Here is a 19,448-nt window from a genome sequence, read left to right on the forward strand (position 1 = left end):
GAGCGCGCCACATTCCCGCTCCTCAGCCTCCCTCCCGGAGCGGCCAAACAGTTTTTTGGCAGTGGCTGGGTAGGAAGCGCTGGGAGATAGGTGGAGGAGCCGGTACGCAGCGCGCTCAGGGGAAGAGGAAGGGGAGGGGGTGGGATGGGGGGAGAGGAGCTTGACTGCCAGTGGGTGCAGAGCACCCACTAATTTTTCCCCATGGGTGCTCTAGCCCCAGAGCACCCACAGAGTCGGCACCAATGCTTCTGCACCCCGGCCCCTAACGCAGGGCAGGTGGAGGGTTTGGAGCTCCCCATAGTGGCTTGGGCTCCTAGATGGCTTTTACCATGGCCTGGCTTCAGCTTCTGTCCTGGCTGGGGGCAGGGCCTCCAGGGGAAGAGGAGAGGTGGGACCTTGGAGACGGGCAGGGCCTCGTGGCTCCCCCACTTCTACCGAGGTTCTGGTGCTTTTGCTCAGCAGAGGCTGCATCAATTGTTTAAATCTAAACCAACACCAGATGAGGAGGGAGACATTCCCCAGGGATCTCAGTCCTAACCTGTCTCCTGTCCTGCTGCCAATGCAGCTCAGGCCAAGCCTGCAGCCCCCAGCTGTTGCTGCTGCAGGGTGTAAAGCCCTTTCACTCGTGTTGCCGAGTGTCCCTAGCTCTGCGACCTTTCTCTCTCCTCGTGCTGAGGGACCTTCCACTCCATTCCCAACCCACGTCCTAATGATCCAGGGGGTCTTCTCCCAGAAGAGGATCATTTGGGGCTGGATCCCTCTTTGCCTTTTCTCTGTGTCTAGCACAGTTCGAGGTGCCCATGGTGGGGTGTATGACCCCATGTAGAGCTGCCATTCAGCTTCCCTCATTTGGTCTCATCTTTCACTGAATCCAACATTTTTTCAATCCATCATCGCCATCCTCCCAAGCCCATTTCAATTGGCTCCACCTCCCTTAACCAGGCCGTGTCCCTGCAGTGTGTGCTCTCTTCATAGGTCCTCTCTCAATCTTTCTCACCCCCTGTGACGTTATTGATATAATCTGGGACCATATAGATCATTGTTGCAACCAAGGTCCTGTAGTGGCACCCAAATCTTGTATAAAGGGGGTCAAATGGGGTGTCTAGGACAAGGTTATGGTTTACTGGTTATGATTATGCTGTCTATATGTGTGTATCACTTTTGTAGTCGAAGTTATGAATATTGGCTCTATACTGTCTGTATGGCAAACTTATGCTATGCTTCTGGGTGACATCCCAGACAAGCTGAGATTAGCTCTGCCTAGCCTGCTTGATGGCCCATTAAGGACCATCAGCTATACAATGGACCCATTGAGAAAAGGCAGATACGCCTTGTAACTCAGCAAAGTATGCAGGGACTGGCCCATGGACTCCAGACTCCATGTTGCTGTAATTTTCCACGGTAAGAACAAAGGTGTTCTTACACCTGGAAAAGACTATATAAGGCTGATGCCTCATCTCCATCTTGTCTTCAATCCTGCTTCACACCTCTGGAGGAACTTGCTACAAGCTGAAGCTTTGAACAAAGGACTGAGGACCCATCCCAGCGGGGGATGTATTCCAGAGACTTGATTTGAACCTGCAGTTTATTCCATCGCTGCTGCAAGCCTGAACCAAGAACTTTGCCATTACTGTATGTAATTGATTCCATTTAACCAATTCTAACTCTCATCTCTATCTTTTTCCTTTTATGAATAAACCTTTAGATTTAGATTCTAAAGGATTGGCAACAGCGTGATTTGTGGGTAAGATCTGATTTGTATATTGACCTGGGTCTGGGGCTTGGTCCTTTGGGATCAGGAGAACCTTTTTCTTTTACTGGGGTATTGGTTTTCATAACCATTTGTCCCCATAACGAGTGGTACTGGTGGTAATACTGGGAAACTGGAGTGTCTAAGGAGATTGCTTGTGAGACTTGCAGTTAGCCAGTGGGGTGAGACTGAAGTCCTCTTAGTCTGGCTGGTTTGGTTTGCCTTAGAGGTGGAAAAAACCCCAGCCTTGGGCTGTAACTGCCCTATTTGAGCAATTTGTCCTGAGTTGGCACTCTCAGTTGGGTTCCACCAGAACCGCATTGTCACACCCCCTCATGTCTTTTCTGTCTTATTTACTCTCCTGTGTCTCTGCTCTCTAAGCACAGACTGACTCTGCATTTCTGGCTGTTCAGAGGACGGGAGGGCCATGCCTATGTGTGGCCAGCAGACAGCCACAAAGACCCCTGGCCAGCCTGCTCCCTGCCATGCCAAACACCCATTGAAGGCTACCCGCAGACCAGCATGCGGGGCAGCTGCTTGATGCTCTGGGGCCAACATCAGAAAACAGTAGGGGAAAGCAGGGCCAGCCCCCTTGGTGGGGCCTCTGACTGTTCCCACTCAAGATGCTCACTTTGGCAGTGGGGCAGGAGATTTTACCCCAAGAGGCTTTTCCCCAGCTGGCAAGAAGCAGAGAAACACGCAGGCTCCAAAGGCGCTATTTAGCAAGTCCCCTCAAGCACAGGGACAGGCGCACATTTGGAAGAGGGAAACTGCTCCACACCTTAGCCCAGGCAGCCGCCCATTTTCTTTGGCAAGTCAGGAATGGCAAAGGCTAGACTGGAAGCACCTGGGGCTCATGCCCCAGTCTTTGTGACGCCCAACCCCCAACTCCTTCCTGGGGCTCTGGGTGAAGCCAGAGCATTGGCCTGAGCGGCCAAGAAGAGGTTCCAGTGCTGAAGGGAGCAGGACTTTCAGCACAATGGTAAAATGACACAAACACAACCATGAAGGGACTTGACCCCTCAATCTCCTGATCCAAAGTCAGATGCCTTATCTGTTAGGCCATGGGGTCACACAGGAAAAACCCCTCCAAGAACTTCTTTAGAGAAGATGGACACTGTGTTTCTCAGACTCAGGTCACCCAATGAGGGGGGCCAAGACTCTCTGTGCACAAGAGACATGTGAGACTTAATTCTCTGGAGCCAGGTGCAGGAGGGTCAGGCACGGGGGATTGGGGTGCAGCGGACGGACCGGCTGTCTAGGTGTGGAGATTTAGTTGCACTGAGGCACAGGAGGAAGGAGGAGGAGGAATCCTGCTAATAGGCAGTGGCTGTGGAGAAAAAGAGGTGGCGATTCCCCCATCCTAAATGGGCTGGCTGGCCTGACCCTTCTGCCCTCTGCGGAGCGTGGCGGGGGGTGCAGCTCACCCCTGTGGGGCAGGAAGGCACAGGTGCAGGGAACTGGGCTCTAATGCACCTAACCCCCCCTGTGCGGAGCTGGCCTGAGCCCCTCTCTCTCCCATGCCCCCTGTGAGGAGCTGGCTCATTCTCAGGCTATGGAGAAATTCAGCCCCAATTTACCAACCTCGGTATGTTCATTTCCCCATCATCACACAGCCATGAATGGATTTCGCCTAGGAGGCAGGGTCAGTATTAGCCCCAGGTGGGATCTAAGGCACACAGAGGTGAAGTGACTTTCCCAAGGCTAAGCAGGGAGTCTGTGGCAGAGCGGAGAACCAAACCCAGCACACCTGGCCCCAGGCCTGTCCCTTAACCACTAGGCAACCCTTCCTACCCCAAGAAGGGGGAGACTCCTCTGCGCTTTGAGTGCATGGGTGGGCCAGGCACTAGACCGAGCCACCAGGAGGGGGGGATGGGAAAAGGGACATGGGTGGGAAGCAAGAAGGGGAAACATCAGGAAGGGGAGCAAGGACTTGGAGAAGAAACAAGAGAGGGGGCAAGGGGCAGGGAGAGGGGAAGACCCCACTGCTTGTCCCTCCCAGCTGCCACCTTCCCACAGCCATCACTGGCCCGCAGCTCCCAAAGAGGCCCCAAGCGGGTGTGAAGCAGAGTAAACATCATGTCTACACTGGGTTGTTAGTGAAGACAGCTTGGAGCTGTTTTGTGTGTGTGTGTGCTTTTCCGCTCCAGCCGCCCCGCAGGTGTTTTGTGTGTGTGTGTGTGTGCTTTGCCGCTCCGGCCCCCCCGCAGTTTTTGCTTGGGGCGGCAAAAAAGCCAGAGCCAGCCCTGTCTACACTGGGCTGTTAGTGAAGACAGCTTGGAGCTGAGTGCAATGATTTGATACACTGTAACTCTCAGCCAGCCAGTGAAACTGAAGGTTTATTAGATGACAGGAACATGGTCTACAACAGAGCTTGTAGGTACAGAGACCAGGACCCCTCAATCAGGTCCATCTTGGGGGTAGGGAGGCCAGACCCCGGTTCTGGGCGTCCCTCCATTTCCCCAGCCAGCTCCAAACTGAAAACCCCTCCAGCTCCTCCTGTGGCCTTTGTCTCTTTCCCGGGCCAGGAGGTCACCTGATCTCTTTGTTCTCCAACACCTTCACTTGGCACCTTGGCAGGGTTGCCTGGAGACAGACCCCTGTCCCCCCCTGCCCTCCAGGGCTCTGCAACAATCACACCCCCTTATCCCACCACCGAGATCCTTAAGAAATGCATAGGGGAAACTGAGGCACCCACACAGTAGTCAGAGAAAACATTATGAACATTCCCACTTCGCCACATGTAGTTTATTACTATTTTAATTAAGACATTAAGATCCCAATGATAGACACACATTCAATAAGCAGAATATGAAAAGTGCATAAATATGCTGAAAAGTGCCAGTTGGGGGGAGCTGGGTCCCGTCCCCCCTACATACACACCGTGTCCTTAAGGCAGGAGGGGGCAGAAAGGAGTGAGTAGGAGGCCCTCACAGGAGGGGATTTAGGAGGAGGGGGCACAGTGGGTGCAGGAAGGGGTGGGGTGGGGGTGGGGTCTTGGGGGAGAGGGCGGAGTTGGGATGGGGCACCCACTAGCAAAACCAAAAGGCAGCACCTATGCTAGGCCTGAAGTAGGGTTACCAACTTTCTGCACAAAACCAAACACCCTAGCCCCGCCCTTTCCCTGTGGCCCCGCCCCTTCCCCGAGGCCCCGCCCCCGGTTCACTACATTCCCCTTTCTCCGTGGTTCGCTCTCCCCCACCCTCACTCAGTGTCACTGGACTGGGGCAGGGGGATGGGGTGCGGGAGGGGGTGAGGGCCAGGAATTCATAGATTCATAGATTCTAGGACTGGAAGGGACCTCGAGAGGTCATCGAGTCCAGTCCCCTGCCCGCATGGCAGGACCAAATACCGTCTAGACCATCCCTGATAGACATTTATCTAACCTACTCCTAAATATCTCCAGAGATGGAGATTCCACAACCTCCCTAGGCAATTTATTCCAGTGTTTAACCACCCTGACAGTTAGGAACTTTTTCCTAATGTCCAACCTAGACCTCCCTTGCTGCAGTTTAAACCCATTGCTTCTGGTTCTATCCTTAGAGGCTAAGGTGAACAAGTTCTCTCCCTCCTCCTTATGACACCCTTTTAAATACCTGAAAACTGCTATCATGTCCCCTCTCAGTCTTCTCTTTTCCAAACGAAACAAACCCAATTCTTTCAGCCTTCCTTCATAGGTCATGTTCTCAAGACCTTTAATCATTCTTGTTGCTCTTCTCTGGACCCTTTCCAATTTCTCCACATCTTTTTTAAAATGCGGTGCCCAGAACTGGACACAATACTCCAGCTGAGGCCTAACCAGAGCAGAGTAGAGCAGAAGAATGACTTCTCGTGTCTTGCTCACAACACACCTGTTAATACATCCCAGAATCATGTTTGCTTTTTTTGCAACAGCATCACACTGTTGACTCATATTTAGCTTGTGGTCCACTATAACCCCTAGATCCCTTTCTGCCGTACTCCTTCCTAGACAGTCTCTTCCCATTCTGTATGTGTGAAACTGATTTTTCCTTCCTAAGTGGAGCACTTTGCATTTGTCTTTGTTAAACTTCATCCTATTTACCTCAGCCCATTTCTCCAATTTGTCGAGATCATTTTGAATTATGACCCTGTCCTCCAAAGCAGTTGCAATCCCTCCCAGTTTGGTATCATCCGCAAACTTAATAAGCGTACTTTCTATGCCAATATCTAAGTCGTTGATGAAGATATTGAACAGCGCCGGTCCCAAAACAGACCCCTGCGGTACCCCACTCGTTATGCCTTTCCAGCAGGATTGGGAACCATTAATAACAACTCTCTGAGTACAGTTATCCAGCCAGTTATGCACCCACCTTATAGTAGCCCCATCTAAATTGTATTTGCCTAGTTTATCGATAAGAATATCATGCGAGACTGTATCAAATGCCTTACTAAAGTCTAGGTATACCACATCCACAGCTTCACCCTTATCCACAAGGCTCGTTATCCTATCAAAGAAAGCTATCAGATTGGTTTGACATGATTTGTTCTTCACAAATCCATGCTGGCTGTTCCCTATCGCCTTACCACCTTCAAAGTGTTTGCCGATGATTTCCTTAATTACTTGCTCCATTATCTTCCCTGGCACAGAAGTTAAACTAACTGGTCTGTAGTTTCCTGGGTTGTTTTTATTTCCCTTTTTATAGATGGGCACTATATTTGCCCTTTTCCAGTCTTCTGGAATCTCTCCCGTCTCCCATGATTTTCCAAAGATAATAGCTAGAGGCTCAGATATCTCCTCTATTAGCTCCTTGAGTATTCTAGGATGCATTTCATCAGGCCCTGGTGACTTGCATGCATCTAACTTTTCTAAGTGATTTTTAACTTGTTCTTTTTTTATTTTATCTGCTAAACCTACCCCCTTCCCATTAGCATTCACTATGTTAGGCATTCCTTCAGACTTCTCGGTGAAGACCGAAACAAAGAAGTCATTAAGCATCTCCGCCATTTCCAAGTTTCCTGTTACTGTTTCTCCCTCTTCACTAAGCAGTGGGCCTACCCTGTCTTTGGTCTTCCTCTTGCTTCTAATGTATTGATAAAAAGTCTTCTTGTTTCCCTTTATTCCCGTAGCTAGTTTGAGCTCATTTTGTGCCTTTGCCTTTCTAATCTTGCCCCTGCATTCCTGTGTTGTTTGCCTATATTCATCCTTTGTAATCTGTCCCAGTTTCCATTTTTTATATGACTCCTTTTTATTTTTTAGATCATGCAAGATCTCATGGTTAAGCCAAGGTGGTCTTTTGCCACATTTTCTATCTTTCCTAACCAGCGGAATAGCTTGCTTTTGGGCTCTTCATAGTGTCCCTTTGAAAAACTGCCAACTCTCTTCAGTTGTTTTTCCCCTCAGTCTTGATTCCCATGGGACCTTACCTATCAGCTCTCTGAGCTTACCAAAATCTGCCTTCCTGAAATCCATTGTCTCTATTTTGCTGTTCTCCCTTCTACCCTTCCTTAGAATTGCAAACTCTATGATTTCATGATCACTTTCACCCAGGCTGCCTTCTACTTTCACATTCTCAACGAGTTCCTCCCTATTTGTTAAAATCAAATCTAGAACAGCTTCCCCCCTAGTAGCTTTTTCAACCTTCTGAAATAAAAAGTTGTCTCCAATGCAGTCCAAGAATTTGTTGGATAGTCTGTGCCCCGCTGTGTTATTTTCCCAACATATATCCGGATAGTTGAAGTCCCCCATCACCACCAAATCTTGGGCTTTGGATGATTTTGTTAGTTGCTTAAAAAAAGCCTCATCCACCTCTTCCACCTGGTTAGGTGGCCTGTAGTAGACTCCTAGCATGACATCTCCCTTGTTTTTTACCCCTTTTAGCCTAACACTTCCATCTCCTATGTCCATCTCTACCTCAGTCCAAGTGTGTACATTTTTAATATACAAGGCAACACCTCCTCCCTTTTTCCCCTGTCTATCCTTCCTGAGCAAGCTGTACCCATCCACACCAACATTCCAATCATGTGTATTATCCCACCAAGTTTCAGTGATGCCAACAATGTCATAGTTGTATTTATTTATTAGCACTTCCAGTTCTTCCTGCTTATTCCCCATACTTCTCGCATTTGTATATAGGCATCTAAGATACTGGTTTGATCTTTCCTCCCAGTTTTGTCCTGACCCTCCTTTCTCTCTGACAATATAGCCCACTCTCCCTCTCGTTTCCAACCCATCTCCCCGGTCTCCATGTTCCCCACTTACCTGTGGGCTTTGCTCACCTGTCCCCGTCGAACCTAGTTTAAAGCCCTCCTCACTAGGTTAGCCAATGAGGGGTTTAGTGTGTGGGAGGGGGCTCCAGGCTGGGCATGGGGGTGGGGTGCAGGAGGGGGTGAGGGCTCTGGCTGTGTGTTTGTGATTTTAAGGCCAGTCAAGACAATTAAATAATCCAGTCTAATCCCCATACACGTGACAGGCCACAAAGTCACCCCTGCACTGAGCCCAACTACCAGGATTAGACCAAAATATTCCAGCCTTTAGGAGAATATCCCGTTGTGTGCCACAGGCGGAGCACAGGAGAGGCAGAGGGGCACCAGCACCTGAGGCCCCTGCACTGGCAGGGAATTAGTTTGGTGAGATGTACCCAGCTGATCCGGGCAAGAGACTCGTGCTCCATGCTGCAGAGGACGGCAAAAACTCCAATCTCCCTGCCAGTCTGACCTGGGGGAAATTCCTTCCTGACCCCAGAAATGGAGATCAGTGAGACCCTGAGCATGTGAGCAAGGCACCAGCCAAGCACCGGAGAGAAAGCCCAGCATGTTTTCTATCTCACCTGAGAGCACTTGCTTCAGCACCTCCTGCCCCCTCCTGCCACCTCCATGTGGGGTGGAGAATCCATCATTGCCCTGGGTACTTTGTTCCAATGTTTAATCACCCGATTTCAAACGTGTCCCTTATTTCTCATTTTAGTTTCTCTGCCATTAACTTCCAGCTGTTGGTTCTTGTTCTGTCTTTTGCTGCTAGATTAAAGAGCCCTTCAGTACCCAGGAGTTTCTCTTTGGGAGGGGATTTACGCCCTGTCATCAAGTGACCTCTGGGTCTTCTCTGTGATAAACTGAACAGACTGAGCTCTTGTCTCGCACTGGAAGGCAACTTTTCAGCTCTTTTTTTTTTTTTTTAGCTCTTCTCTGCCCCTGTCCAATTTTTCATTTTTCATCTTAAAATGTGGCCAGCACGACTGTGTGCAAGCGTCCAGTGTTGATCTGATCCATGTTGTACACAGAGATAACTCTAGTGCCCTATTTCTAGTCACTGTTCTCCTGTCTATACAGCCAAGGATGGCCACAGCGTTGCACGGGGATTTCATGCTGAGTTGTTTGCCTGTTATCACACCTAAATCCTTCTCCGAGTCACAGAAGTCTGCCCTTGCTCTTTAGTAAAGCTCAGTGTGTTTGAATGACCACAGCTTCCCAAGTGCTCTGTGACATGCACAAGGGAACCCCCTCCTCAGCCACCTTCCGCTGCTGCTGGGCTCTTTTCTCTTCCTTCTTCTCCAGGATCTGGATGTGTCATTGTGGGGGGAGTTCTCCTCCTCTCTGCCTGTGAGCGATGTGACCCCCCACCCCCGATGGACTCACCAAACCCAGGATTCCTTCAGCCTGAAAGCGGAGGGGAGCCGTCACCCGCTCCCTCCTTAACACTCCAGTCCCAGGCCCTGAATTCCCTCCCAAAGCACAAAAATCCACAATGGGCCCAACTCCTCTCTCTGGTGATTTCCTTTCTCCCACAAATCTGTCTTGAGGACACGATCCTGGGAACATGTGAGCACAGCCCCTGAGATTTCCCCTCGCAGTCGTCAAGGGGCAGTTCGCCCAATTACACAGCTCGGGAATGTCGGATTTTTCTTTTCTCCTTTCAGAAGTAAATGGTTGTATTTCTAGTCTCTTTCTCTGACCCCCCAATTTGCTGCTTCCAATTCTCTGCTGTACACACCAGAACTGGATTGGGTGAGGAGCCTGGAGCCATCCTGCACTGGGTACATGGGGGGCTTGCAGGATCAGACCCTAAAATAGCTTTGGAGGGAAATTCTACTCCCGCCCCCCAACCCCGACCTGTTCCTGGGAGGTGCCGGTAATGACCCAGGCCGCCGAACACCATGGAGCAAAGAGACCAATTTTATCAGTAAGTCAGACGCCCCCGGCCACCCGCTGCCTGGGTCACCTCCCCTCAGGTGATGCGACTCGCCCTCCATTGCCATTGCTGGGCCTGGGGGCAGCCACACGAGCCATGGGGCTGGGCAGCTCCCAGCCCTGAACTCCCCAGTCACTGCTCTGCCGGTGCCCCTCACTCCCAACCCGCAGACCTTCCACGCTCTATCTGTGACTTCTGCTACCAAACCACCAATGCGCTAACTCCTCTTGGGAGACATTTGTCTGCACAATACTGCTGCTATTCCAGTTATTGACTCCAGGAAACATTTTCCTTAGCCTGGTTCCTTGTGTCACTGGTTTGTCTAGCAAAGGTCAGTCCCTGGCCCTGTGGTCCAGACATCCTCATTCACATCAAGCTTCCAGTTCAGAATCATTTCCCATTCCCGCTCTGTGGGAGGGGAGACTTTTCAAAGCGCTCTCTGTGCGACTGCACATGGCTGAGCAAAGAGAACAAACCCCAAATCCCCCCTGTGCTTTGGGAGCCAGGTTTGCTGTGTGAATTCTGGATTTCAGATGACTTCAAGCCTGGGCATTGTGAGTATTTACTAGTTTCTCTGGCATGAGGCCGCTGTTGTGCTCCCAGCTGTGATGGCCGAGTGGTTAAGGTGTTGGAGTTGAAATCCAATAGGGTTCCCCTGCGCAGGTTCGAATCCTGCTCACAGCGAGGCTGGTGTTTTAGCCAATCTCTAACCCGGGCAATACCTCTGTACAAACCTTTGAGACACCCTCAATTCTCTCCCCACCCCAAATAAATCCTCTTCTGCTCCTTCCATAGAGATCCCTGGGACACCACCTCACACTGTGTCCCTGAGGTGTCAGGCAAACTCTCAGCACCTGAAGCCTCTGCCACTCACCTAGTGCCCCATGCCCCATAGATCACCCATAGCCCTGGCAGCTGCTCCTCTCTATAGAGTGTGAAAGGAGACAAGTCAGTGCAGCCAGAGGTGCCAACTCCATAGATGCTATGGGGCTGCAGAACCAACAGAAAACAAAATAGGTGTCCAGCACCCACTGGCAGCCAGCTCTGCCCCTGCACTTCCCACCTGCTAGCAGGCCTGGCTGACAACTCCTCCTCTTCTCCTTCAGCGCCTCCCGCCTGTCAGTAATCCAGTATGCTGGAGGAGTGGGGAGAGGAAGAGAATGGACAGGAGTGGGGGTTTGGAGTCAAGGCCTGAGGTGGAGCAGGGGTCAAGCAACCCCTGGGAACTCTCAAAGTCAGCACCTCTGAGTGCAGACGCCTTCCCTGAGTCTGAGCTACCAGGATCCCAGCCGCAGAGCAGGTGCCACAAGTCTCAGCCTCCCTGTCCCACACATGGCTCTGGGCACCACCAGGAATCGTTTGGCTCCTGGCACACAAGGCAACTTAAAAGCTGAGTCCCTGGACAGCAGCTCAAACCCTGGCCCCGCCCATTAAGAGCCTGATGCTCTACAGACTGAGCTAGCCCGGCTTGCTAAGAGCCTCCACCCCTCCTCTTCTTCTCCACGGCCACTGCCAATTCCTCCTCCTCTTCCTCCCTCCTGCACCTCAGGGTCACTAAATCTCCACACCTAGACAGCCGGCCCATCCGCTGCACCCCAATCCCCCGTGCCTGAGCCTCCCTGCCAAAGTCCTGCACCTGGATCCAGAGAATTAAGTCTCACATCTCGCTGGGAACTCGACTTCTTGTGCCCAGAGAGTCTCAGCCCCCCTCAGTAGATGATCCAAGAAACACAGTGTCCACCTTTTCCAAAGAAGAGCTTCTCGTGTGGCCTAATGGATAAGGCATCTGACTTTGGATTAGGTGAATGAGGGCTCAAGTCCCATTGTGCTTGTCCAGTTTTACCTTTGTGCTGAAAGTCCTGCTCCATTCAGGGCTGGAACCTCTTCTTGGCCACTTTGGCCAATGCTCTGGCTTCAGCTAGAGCCCCGGGAAGGAGTTGGGGGTTGGGCATCACAAAGGCTGGGGCATGAGCCCCAGGTGCTTCCAGTCTAGCCTTTGCCAGTCCTGACTTGCCAAAGAAAATGGGCGGCTGCCCAGGCTAGCGTGTGGAGCAGTTTCCCGCTCGCAAATGTGCGCCTGTCCCTGTGCTTGAGGGGACTTGTGCAAATAGCGCCTTTGGAGCCTGGGTGTTTCTCTGCTTCTCGCCAGCTTGGAAAAAGCCTCTTGGGGTAAAATCTCCTGCCCCACTGCCAAAGGGATCACCTGGAGTACGAACAGTCAGAGGCCCCACCAGGGGGGCTGGCCCTGCTTTCCTTCTGTCTTCTGATATTGGCCACAGAGCGACAGCAGCCGCCCGCATGCTGATCTGCAGGTGGCCTTCAGAGAGGATTCGGCATGCCAGGGAGCAGGAAGCAGGTTGGCTGAATGTCTTGTTGCCTGTCTGCTGGCCACACATAGGCATGGTCCTCCCCTCATCCTGCCCCTCCCTCAGTTGCTCTGTGGCTTATAAACCTTCCCTTGGAGCTGTCAGCACCAGCCGCCTCTGCTCTAGGTGCCCAGAGGAGGAAAGATGTGTTGGGCTCCAGCCTGGGACTCTTCCCCCTCCTGCCTATCCCTGACTATTAACCCTGGCCCTGGCACTGCTTTCTTCAAGTGCCATGTGGGCAAGAGGAAAAGTGTGGCAGGAAGCACAAGGGCCAAACTTCTTGGCATCAGATGAAGCAGCGAGAATCCCAGCCACCAGGAATCAGTAGCCAGGGTGGCAAGTTCTAGAGCCCCCAACCCACTGCGGCCATCCCAACAAAAGAGAGAGAGAAAGAGAGAGAGAGAGAGCCATATACACTTAAGGGAAAGTCACACAAAACATAGAAAGAACAAATCCACACCAAAAAATACAGCAAAAGCACACAACAAGAAAGCACAAAAACCACATACCAAAAGAATACTAAGCAAAAAACAGTATACGTGCAAAAATCATACACACATGCACACAAAACTATGCAAGGCATCCACAAAAATCACACAGGACCCACATGCAAATCAACACGACAGACAAAAGACACACCAACATACAGAAAGCCAGGCAGGGTTTGAGTCTCAGAGCGAAGAGGGTGGCACAAAGGTGGTTTGGGGAGCAAAGACTGACGGGGTGTCGGGGGTGAAGAATGACAATATGGGCAGTGCTCTGGGCTCGTCTTGACCCCTCCTGACATGGTGCTGGTGGAGAGCAGAGCCTGGTAGATCTGTGGAATCTGTGGAATCTGCCCTGCTCTCCGTAAAGCAAGGGAACCTCGGTGTCTTCTCAGCTGCAATTGTATTTTCCGCAGGGCAAAATGATTGGCAGAAGCCATTGGCTTAAAGAAAACTAGTGCTCCAGGTGAGGTTTGAACTCACCTCCTCAGCATCAGTCCACACAACACTCCTCTATAAGTACTGTGCGCTAACCCAGTGCACCACCAGAGCCCACATTTAGGGTCTTCTCTCCTTGTTTCATGGATGCATTAGGGAGGTGGGGGGTTGCATTAGCTAAAACAAATCTATATTAAAGGCTGCAGGATGGCAGCAACAGAGGTGGGGAGCCTCCTTCTATGTGATAGAGCTGGGTCCCCCATTCCACTGCTGAGGGAAAGGTTGGTGCTTTGAGCCCACCTGGTGCTGGAACGTCTCATGGGTGAGATTAACGAGACTCTTGGGAAGAGAAGAGAAGGGAAGGGAAGTCTTTTCTATTCCTGCAGAGCTCCATTGGTCTCCTGTGGCCCTTTCAGCTCTCTGCTCCCCTGCTGGGGAGATGCAGAGACAAGCCCCCATCTGGGTGAGTCACCGAGAGGCTGTAGCCCATGGAGTGTGTGTGGGGGAGGGGGAGGGTTGGACTGGGCTCAAGGGGAGAAGGTTGTGTGTGACAGTGTGTGGGGGAGGGGAAGGGTGTGTTTCTTAGGATAGAAATGATGGAAAACACAGGGGTAGTGACAGTGAAGCCCCGTGTCTGAGTGTTATGATCCTGTGTGGTGCTGCCATTCACCTTCCCCGCCTATGGTCTCACCTTTCATTGAATCCAACATTTTTTCACCTGTCATCATCCCGGAGGTGTCCCACATGCCTCAAATACAGAGTGTCCCTCTTAGAGACGCCGAGGACTGGAACTGATTTCAGCTGCTGGACAGCCCTGCTTGGTTTTTATACATTTGCATAGGAAAATGCTGAGTGTTTAAATTCATTTCAAGCCCCCCCCATTCAGCGAACTCCTGAACACACTGGAGATGGGTCTGGAAATCAATTTTCATTTGAAAAAGTTTTTAAAGGGAATCACTCGGATTTGAATTAGAAACCCATCACCCTGCAGGCAAATATTCAACCAAGGAGCTGTACTCTCAGCAAAGAAGGCCTTATATAGCCCAGAGCAGAAACAGCTTTGAACCTGGGGGTTAGTAAACTTTATCTCTATACAAACACCACAGCTTACAAACTCCCCACCCCCGCTCTGTGTCACCAGAGCACAACAACAACTCTCCTTGGCACACACACTGCTCCCCAGCTCCGTGCCCATCAGCCTCTCCAGCATTGCTCCAATCCCTGAAAGGGACAGGGCACTGGTAACTAGAACCCCTTCATCCCGATAGAATTAATGCCAAATAATTCCATTTCGACCAGAAACGTAGAGCTCCTCTGTCTGTCAGCCCTGTCCCTGTGTAGCTCCCTAGCAGTGAGTGTGGTCTGTAATGCAGAGGTCACGTTTTTATAGTTTGAACATTTGTGGTTCTCCGGTGGAATTTATTGTCTCTCATACGGCAGACCTGGTTTTCATTCATGTCCAGTGAAGAGCTGAGTATTATTGTCCAATGTAGAAGTTACAGAATTTAAACTAGGAAGAAGGGCCAATTTTCCCATCATTTCACACCTTTACATCCAAACACGCTGACTTTCTGAATGACCCGTCCTCATTCAACCAGAAGATGTTGGGGGGATGTAGGAATCACTGGGGGAATTCTCTGGGCTCTGTTATGAATCGGGTCAGAGCGGATGTGCATAGTGATCTAGTCTGGCTGTAAAATCTATGAACCAACACCAAATACGGTGTTAAATTAATCCTCAAAATGGCTGTTCCCCATCCAGATCCCAGCAAAGGGCTCTCCAAGGAAAGGGGCTGGTCAGGAAGGAAAGAAGGAAGATGTCCTCCTCTCCCTGGAGGAATTGGGCTCTGCGCTTTGGACAGGAAGGAGGGGAAGGAAATGGCCACACGATGGCACCAGAACCGGAACGAAGGCACTAAGAAATGAAACACAACAGGCTGCTTCTGTGCACATTGATTCTGGACAGTGAAGGACCCTGACTCCTGTATCATGAAAAGCCAAAACCCTGTTTCTTTCTATGGCAGGGAAGACCAGGAGAAAAGAATTGCAATAACTGCTGCCCGGTTACTGGTGAATTCTTTTATATTATAAAGAAAATTCGTCTGAACTTGAGCTGCCTGTTATTAAAAGCTGGTTCCCCAGTTCAGTTCCAACGGCTCTGCTAGAAACACCCCCAGGTCCCTGCTCACCCCAGCAGGAGCAAAAGAGAAACCCCCAGTGGGTGCTGCCCTTAGCCCCAGGCTGCTGTCATGGGGGTGGGGGAGGGGACTGATTGTTCGGTGCTGAGGAGGGAGCCAGTATAGACCTCTGGTGTCTGCTCCTACCATCTGCCCAGCCCAGTCTGTCCTCTGCCTCCGCTGCGGCCCCCTCCACGCTCTAGAGTCAAACCTGCAGGGCCCCCAGGGGACAGAGGCTGGGGCAGGGCAGCAGCCTGGGTTGGGCTGGGGAGATGCTGGGAGGTCTCGTTCCCCCACAACTGTCCTGGCTCCCTTATCAACAGAAAACCAATCAATTCCACCCCCCTCCCCGGAAACATCAGCCTGGAGCTAAGGGCAGCACAGGACGATTCCCTTTAGTTCCCACCAAGGCATGAGGGAACCCAGGGCATTTCTGACCTGGGAAAACCAGCCGTTAATAACAGGCAGTTCAAGTTGAAGCTAAGTGTTTTTAACATCTTTACAACACTAAATATCCCTTGAATCCTAGTGTCACCATCCATTAAATGCCTTCAGCCTTATAGTTTCCCAAGTGCAAAACTAAACATCTCTTCAAACACAAGGGAGTGGGGATCAGTCAGTGTTCAGAGTCATCCCACATAAAAGAACCATGTTGAGGTTCATGGTCGTCCCATCATGTGCCCATCACCTTTCGCTCCTCTCCTTTAAAAGTTTTGGTATTTTGCACAGAAACTTTCTTCCCTCAGGAGAGACCTGGGAACCAGGGATGCCAGCTAGACAAACACCTTTAAGAGGAGGCATCCCTCTCCCTGTCACAAAATGATCTCCCTCCTTCAGTTCAGTGACAACCTGAATTGTTCCTTATCCAGGCAGAGCCGGAGGATTGAAAGCAGCAACATCAAACCCTGTGTAGCTCGCAGGAATGAACACAAACACTCCCTGGTATCTGAGGAGATGTTTAGCTTTACCCTTGGTCACCTACAAGGCCAAAGGGAAAGGAGGTGGCACCAGATATAGAGTGAAACACGACACATCATAGTTATGCCCATAGTGACTGCAAAATCTTTTTATATACTTCTTATTGTCATCAATGTATTATTTTCTCTGGAGTCTAGACCTTGACTATACCTTGACCAAGAAATTTGTATCTTGATAAAAATAATCTACTACCCCTGGTTAACGCAATGGACTTGACACCCACTGGGGTGTCCCTACACAGGTACAAGTACTAACAACAATGGCTGCCTTTTAGCCATAGTTTTTAATCAGGGCAATACATTGATACAAACCCCTGTTAAATCATTTCTCAGCCTGAGTCCTTCACCCACATTCCTTAGGGCATTTTGCCACCATGTAGACAGTTAATTTCCCTCAATTTCACACAGAGACACAATTTCCTTTGCACAGATCCATGATCAGCAAAACCTCCCTGTGTCTCTGGTCTGAGCTGGTTCGATTCCAGTGAACCTTCTCTCCTGCAATGGCGATGGTCAGACAGAGGGGACGTGGCACCTGCATCCCTGCCAGGGAGATACTGGCTCGGCTCTTTCTTTCTGCTGCTGTTGTTAGTCCATGAAACATCAAGGGTGGAATGCAAGGCTGAGTTCACGCACTAACCCCCTGAAATATTTCAGTGCCCCAGAGAAATCCTGCCCCCTCCTATTGGAATGATGTGCTGGAGATTTGAATGGGAAAGGGACTGTCTGAATTGTCAGAGTGGGGAATGAAGAACAATCTACAGCAATGTCGTTAACACAAACACACTCTCATCCTGCTCCAGCTGGAAGGGAAATGGGCAGGAATTCTCGCTGTTCAGCCAAGGACACACTTACACTGATGCACAGCCGTGAGTGTGCTGGGGAAGCTGGTCTGAGCAAACAAGCTAAAGTGACAATTCTGTGAGAACAGAATCATCATGTAGTAAAACAACCATATATCAAGTAGTTGTGGCTGAGTGGTTAAGGCGATGGACTAGAAATCCATTGGGGTTGCCCCGCGCAGGTTCAAATCCTGCCAACTACGGAAGCCCTGGGCTGTTGTTGTTATTATTATTGTAGTTTTAGTGCCTGAGCATTCACAGTGCGAACTGGAGCGAGATCTAGTTTCACTCTGTCTACACTTAAAACACTGCTATAGCACTTTGGAGTAGACAGTCTGGAGGGGTTTTCCCATCCCTGTAATAGCTGCATTGACAGAACAATTTTTTCCTTTTATTTAGCACTGTCTATCCAGGGCTTAGGTCACCTTAACTATACTGGTTTGGCGGGGGGGGAGGGAGGAGGGATTTTTCACACCCTGAGAGATGTCGCTCTGCCAGTTAAGTGCCCAGCATACACCAGCCCTTAGATCCCTCTTGGTATTTCAATGCAGGCACTGACCTGTGCGAGGAAAACATCAGCTCACAAACACAGAGACTGAATTCCCCACATTTAATCTCTCTGCACTTTCCAGAAAGTCACAAAATTCAATTCATTCTTGCTAGGACAGAGAAAAAAAATAAGAGAAGCTAAGTTTTTGGCTTGGTTAAATAAAGTTAAGTGTTTAATTAATAGAGTGAAAATCTGTACTGATCCCTGTAAATAACACCATAACGTGAAATAAGAACAGAGACAAATCTTGTCAGAGACGACTAATTTCGCAAACGCTCTTCCCATTATTAATTTCCACACCGCCCCCAGTGAAGGTCTGGGCACCTCCAGTGTCACTGCTCTGCATTCCCCTTCCCCTTAGAATTGTTCTCGGCCATTCCCAAATGTGGAACATTGGGCAGTTCAGAATGTGACTAGTGACCCCGGCTCCTTCCTGCACCTGCTCTACATTGCTCCACAGCAGCGTCTCCCCCTGCAGAGTCGCCCCAGCACTGCCGTGCAGCCGCTCAGGGTTCAGCAGGGCCCCAGGCAAGGACAGTGGGTGCAGCTAACAGCCCGGTGTGCCTGGCAGTGAGGCAGGGGCAGCCCGAGGCTGGAAACTCTGAGTCAGCTGTAAAGAAGCAACACCCCCCACAAGTACAGAGATTGAATTCCCCAACTTTAACATCATGACACCCTGTAGAAAGCCACACGGGTCAGCTGTATTTTCACAGGGAGATGCAAAAATCAGGTGACACCAATTTTTAAATTTGAGTAAATAAAGTTGAGGAGATAGTTATTAAGGTGGCAAAAATATGCCAAAGATCCCTCTACATAACACCTGAAGGTGAGATAGAAACAGAGACAAACCTTGTCAGCAAAGGCTAATTTCCCAAATGATCCTCAAAATGTTACTAATTCCCATCTGTTCTCCATAGGAGCTCTGTGCAGTGTAACTGTTCTGCAGGCAGCTTCCCATTAAATGGTGTTGTGGGAGATTCCAGACCTGGACATTCACGTATTTGGAGTTGCATAACTTAGGTCAACTTAGCCCCGTAGTGTAGACCTGCCCTTAGGCTGTCTACACTTAAAACACAGCTCTGGCACTTTGGAGTAGACAGTCACTACAGTGATTGGAGGGGTTTTCCCATCGCTGTAGTAGCCAGATTGACAGAAGAAGTCTTCCATCCACCCAGCACTATCTATGCCAGGGCTACGGTCAGCTGAACTACACTGGTTAGGAGGGTGGCTTTTCACACCCGGAGAGACATCACTACGCCAGTTAAGGGTCCAGAGTACATCAGCCCTTAGATCTCTCTTAGTATTTCAGTGTGTGCAATGAACGGTGCGAGGAAAACATCAACTCACAAACACAGAGATTGAATTCCCCACATTTAATCTCTCTGCACTTTCCAGAAAGTCACAAACTTCAGTTCATTCTTGCTAGGAGAGAGAAACATTAAGTGACACTAATTTTTAGGCTTGAGTAAATAAAGTGATGGGTTTAATTAATATAGTAAAAATTAGGGCAGTCAATTAATCGCAGTTAACTCAAATCTATGATCATAAATTCAAATCTATGACCATAAGCAAAACCCCCACCCCAGAGTACGCTGGGCAGTGTCCTTCGCCTCAGTTTCTCACCTTGCCGTGTGACAGGCCAATCCAATGTTCCTTTAACAGACCCCTCCGCTCTCCTTCCCCCAACCCCCACTCCCCTTGGGCAGCAAAGCCCCAGG

The 19,448-nt window shown here is 50.2% G+C and overlaps 2 non-coding genes across 2 annotated transcripts; both read left to right on the top strand.

Moving 5' to 3' along the window:
• The first annotated feature begins 10,498 nt into the window (after positions 1 to 10,498).
• TRNAS-UGA (transfer RNA serine (anticodon UGA)) lies at positions 10,499 to 10,580 on the top strand. Its single transcript has one exon. It is a non-coding gene; the product is annotated as a tRNA-Ser (tRNA).
• Positions 10,581 to 17,301: 6,721 nt separating this feature from the next.
• Positions 17,302 to 17,383, top strand: TRNAS-AGA (transfer RNA serine (anticodon AGA)). Its single transcript has one exon. It is a non-coding gene; the product is annotated as a tRNA-Ser (tRNA).
• Positions 17,384 to 19,448: the final 2,065 nt, after the last annotated feature.

The sequence above is a fragment of the Chrysemys picta genome, chromosome 16 (assembly GCF_011386835.1).
Source record: "Chrysemys picta bellii isolate R12L10 chromosome 16, ASM1138683v2, whole genome shotgun sequence".
In the NCBI taxonomy this organism is placed as follows: Eukaryota; Metazoa; Chordata; order Testudines; family Emydidae; genus Chrysemys; species Chrysemys picta.